Here is a 5,193-nt window from a genome sequence, read left to right as displayed (position 1 = left end):
AAAAATAGACTTTAAACTCCTCCTTCTTCCCTGTCATTCTCTATAAAACCCACACATACCCACAAAATATATATCAACAACAAAAAAAATGATCCAAGGTGAGCAATCCATTTCAAACTATAAAGGAGGATTGGACCATTAAATTGTATAATTGGAATTATGGTTAAGATGTAAAGTCCTATGCATTGTTATTTTCTATTCATTGAGTTAAAGAATTCTCCTCATCAACAGAAATTTAAATTTCATTTTGATGTTTGGAATTCTTTATCTCCCTTTAACTGCTGTTCACAGGACTCAATCAAGGATATCTCTTTGCAGTGATGTTACCGATATATATTTCATAGTTTAGTGGAAAATTCTAAAATAACCAATACATCATTTTGCTCTAGATTTGGAAGCTAACAAAACATGGCTACAAATGAATAATTAAGAAAACAAATTACCAAATCATATCCCTAAATGTTTCTTTAAGTTCCCCAGAGGGTTCCCCTACAATTGACTTCTTGTGTATGAGTAATGAAAACCAAGATTTGTGTTTACTTCACTGACCCTGAAAACAAAAACCCTTATAATCTTTGTTTTGAAAGTATTATAGACATTTAGTTTTATGGAAACATTCTTCAATGTTTCAGATTTGGGAAGTACTATAATGCTGTCTTTAATAGTAGGTTTTTCTCAACAATGTTGGTTTAGGACAATACTTTTCTATCTTGAACATGGATAAGAATCACTTGGAAGGCTGGTTTAAAACACAATTGCTAGCCTAGACTGTGAGTTTCTAATTGACTAGATCTAGAATGGGGCCCATAAATTTGCAAACATGGAGGACCACTGGTTTAGAATATGTGTTCATTAATTTATCAGCTGAAATTACATATATATATGTATGTGTATATATAAAATTAATGAAAACCAACTTGTGCTGATTTGAACTGTGTTTATGTCTCCAAAACATCAGTTTCAGAAAATGTCAACATATGGTTCCATATACTCATATTTAAAATAGCAAATTTTATTTCTAGTAGCAACGTTTTGATATTAATGCCTCTTGCTTAAAATGAAGTAAAACTGTGAATGTTAGCAATGCTATTTCACTGAGAAGTAAGAAAGTATTTTAGAAGAGTAAATTGCTACTTTTTAACTTTCTGTGCATTTTTTGGCTTCAAATAAAATCTTAACAACAATAGTCTCCTTGGGCTTTTCACTGACATCTTTTAAAGTAAGTCAGAGGCTGAGGAATGCAGAAGTTAATCACTTTGACTAATTTGTAATTAGCTCTGCCTGTATTCCAGAGGAAATGATCAATATTACCATTTGAAGAGGCCAGTCTTAGATCCAGCAACACTTCTAGAACAGCCGCAGTTAATTTTTGACATTCAGTGCCTGTTCCTCACTGGAAAAGCTAAAACTCTCGTATTCAGTCACAATTTATTAGAACGTTTTTTTTTAAATAGAGAAAATAAACATTATTTCTTTTTAACTTTTTAAAAATATTGGGTGAAAAAAGTGTTTAAAATTACATAAGTCAGTTATTATTATTAAAATTATTACTGAATCAGTGAAAGATAATTCCTGTCATATGTGTTCAATTTTAAGAAAATAAAAAAAGTTCCCTTGCAGATTAGTTTTCTAACACATTTGACATACTTAAAGTAGAGCTGAAATGTTTTGAAATGTGAAATCAATTTATCTTTAAACAACTTTTAATTTGATTTTCCTGGCAATTCAGAACATCTGTTTTGGGATCTGGTTATACCAAACACTATTTCAGAGACTGAGGAAAACATCAGAAAAACCAGAGAATTTCATTCCTGGGGAAGGGGTGTATATTTTAGTAAGAAAAAGAAATTCAACTTAGGACAATATTATATTTCCCCGATTCTTCAACATGGAGTATGAGATCCCATAAATAGACTCTTGTCGACCATCTCTATTTTATTTTATTATTTAGTTTAGTTTAGTTTCATTTTTCAGTGTTCATTTTCCTTAAATGACCCCCATCACCCTGCAGGCAGGTAGGCGTTGGCAAGAGATGTTCACTTGGCAATATCGCTCTTTGCCCATATTCTGGAAGGTCTCCTTCCAGGAAAAGTACGTTCCAACCAGGCTCCCCGCTGCCAGGAGCGGGTTTTTGCCATGTGTATGACTGGTAGTCCATCTGCCAATCTGGACTCAGCAGAAAGGCAAGCTCCTGGCCTCAGAAGTCGCAGACTCCAGAAATAGAGCTGCCCTTGTCGGTTCCAAAGAGGATGACACTGGCAAAGGCATCTTCCTCAGCTTGTCCAGTCGCTTGAACATTCCAGTGATGAGATTGCAAGTCATAAAGGTCTGAGTGAGTTCTTTAGGGAAGAGATATTCTGATTACCACAGGGACCAGTCATCCTTATCAAAGTGCTCCCAGAAATAGGGCAGCACCACAAAGTGTGTGTCCTCGTTGGAGTACTTGTGCTTAAATTCATCCAAAACAAAGGTACTCCTGAGAAAGTGAGCGAAGAAGTCTTTGACCTTGGGCTCAGCAGCCAGCACCTGCTCACGTTCGTCCATCTCCTCCTCAGGAGCGGGGGCAGCCGCCTTTTTCTCCTCCTTCGGCTCAGCCTGGAGCTACTGCTTCCTTTCCCGTGAACCTTTCCCTTTCCATGGGATGTCTTTTTCAGACTGGCTTTCTGCAAGCTTTTTAGCATCAAACTGAGCCATGTTCTCAGATAGTTTCACCTTCCATAAGACAGTCCGGAATTGGGGTTGGTTAATGAAGTTGAGGAACCAGTGTTGGTATTGGGAAAGGCCTGGCAGAAAGAAGGCTCCAGGACCTGCTTATAGAGCCACAACAGAGTGCAGACAACTGCGATGTCAGCCAGACGAAGAGTCCTCGGCTTCAAGTGAGCATCTAGCAGCCCCCCAGAATTCGCCTCACCTCCGGCTTTGCATTCTCAGTGGCAGGTTTGTTGTAATGCATGACGCCCAAGGTGGGGAACACCGAGGTACCTGCTGGGGGCACTGCGTTGCTATCAGCGGAGCTCACCCACTGCACCACCTGCACTGCGGCTTATGGAGTACTTTCCCACCGTTCCTCATTGCTCACATAGTAGGCAATGGCATTGCTTTCAAACACACAAAATCCATCCTCACTCTCAAATGCTGGAAACTTGCCGTCAGGAAATTTGCGAATAAATTCAGGGGTGCTATTGGTTTGGTCAGAGTGGAAGTGAGGTAGTACAGAGAGCACTCAGACCTGAGCCCCGCTGTATTGAACAGCAATGAGGACCTTAGTTTTCAGGATATGTCCCAGCTACCATGATGATTTCCAATTTAATATTTTAGTATTAGGATAATTTTGAATTTATAGCAAATATACAATATAAAAATATAAACATATAATATATAAAAATATGTAACATAGAACAGTCTATAGTGCTTTCTGGCATCATATAGAACTCCAAATAGAAAATCAGTGAATGAAAATATTTCTATAAAGATGGAAAACATTGCTGTAGTAAAATGTTAATGCCCTAAAAATTAATTATGTCTTTCATAATCAGGTGATGAATTAATCATGATGATTCTGTTGCATATTTCTACAGGAAAGCACATTAGATATATGAGTGGTATAACTTCTGAAATCCCCACATATTCAACCTGTACCCCAAAGCCTTATTTATATCTTCAGTTCCTCTATATATTCACAACTCTACTCTTCTATCATTTTCTTTAATCTGATTACTGTCGTGGTCAGTGACTGCCTGAGGCACGTGCAAGGGCAGTTAAAGAATTTACCAAGACAGTAATGAGTTTAGAAAGGCAGATTTATTAGAGAAAGGAGGAGATGCATTGCAAGAAAGCAGTGGGCAGTACAGCAGAGGGAAGGCTGTCTGCAACAAAGCAGGAACTTGAATATTTTAAAGGGTGGTTGCTTGAGCTGAATGCTTGAACCAGGATATTTGGGTGCCGGTGGGCAGTGAGCTGAGTGCTTGGGTTTGATGTTTGGGTGCAAGTGAGCCATCTGCAATTGGCCCAGTTTCTTAAACATTCACTCCCGTCTAACCCTGTTTCTTTCCTGCCAGCTAAGCCTATTTATTAATTTTCTTTTAACTCTTTTGGGTTCCACATTCCCCTACCCTCTCTGACAGAATAACAAGGACAAATCTTAGGGATTAAGACAGAGGTCTCATCTTCCAACTACTTTCTGCTGCCCTGGGGCATAAAGCTGACTCTACCTACAGTTATTGGTGGGTAGAGGGACCCCATGGACCACTGTCTCAGGTTATGGGACTTAAAAGGTTGGGCACACCTGGAAGATGGGTCTTGGGAGAGAGAGCATGTTTCTATGGAACTGATGCCTAGCAGAGTCTAAAGGAGACTCTGGGGTCTTTGGGGATAATTCACTGATACCCTTGCATCATCAGAAGATTGGTATGAAACTGCTACATTCTGGAAAAAAACAAATTTAACCAGTAAGTTAGAGAGACAAGTACTGGAGAGAAGTAGCAGTATAGATGCAATTGGTCCCCGCAGAGGGACCTCATAGAGCCTCCTAGAACCTTCTTTAAGAAATTAGGTATTTGAAAGTGGTTTTCTTCATAATCAAGTGGCCTGTTTCTGTACTTCCCTTGATTTTTGCTGGATATTTCCTGATTGATTTACACAGAAACAACATTCTTCCTGAAGAAACAAGCATGTCCTTCCCTGGGCTACTGTGAGTAGATTAAGGGCTCGTCTATTTTGTAGGACTACTCTAGCAGGGGGATTGATTTGTCGATTCATTTTATTTAATGTTTCTCTGATTGTGTCCAGGAATTTTGCAAATTCTTGGGGAAAGAGGAGATAAGGACAACATCTGTAATTCCTGCCACCGCAGCACCAGTTATACTTACGCTGGCAAGAAAGGAAATTAAGTGAATGACCGTTTCATCTCAGTATATAGGAGACTATTGGAGGCCTAGCGTTGGCATTAGTTCAGTTAAGTTGGCAGTGTAGAGTTGGGAGGTGGAGTTACATATCCTAGAGAACAAGCAGGGATACATAAGCATTAGTTACACAAATAAAGTATAATCCTGATTTTCAGAGCAGTACTGTGTTAACTGAGATGAGGCCCACAATGGTGGGAATTTGGTCAGATTTCAGGGTGAGATATAGTGTAATTTGTTAAGGAATCTTTTTATGACTTGTTTGGCTCTTTCTACTTTCCCCGCAGATTGT

General features: G+C 38.8%; 1 pseudogene; it reads right to left on the bottom strand.

The window, feature by feature from the left end:
• Positions 1-1,986: 1,986 nt before the first annotated feature.
• LOC100426585 (elongation factor 1-gamma pseudogene) lies at positions 1,987-2,953 on the bottom strand (annotated as a pseudogene).
• Positions 2,954-5,193: the final 2,240 nt, after the last annotated feature.

This window comes from Macaca mulatta, chromosome 5, assembly GCF_049350105.2.
Source record: "Macaca mulatta isolate MMU2019108-1 chromosome 5, T2T-MMU8v2.0, whole genome shotgun sequence".
NCBI classification, from domain to species: domain Eukaryota; kingdom Metazoa; phylum Chordata; class Mammalia; order Primates; family Cercopithecidae; genus Macaca; species Macaca mulatta.
The sequence above is the reverse complement of the archived record's forward strand: the minus strand, read 5'-3'. Positions and strand labels throughout refer to the sequence as shown.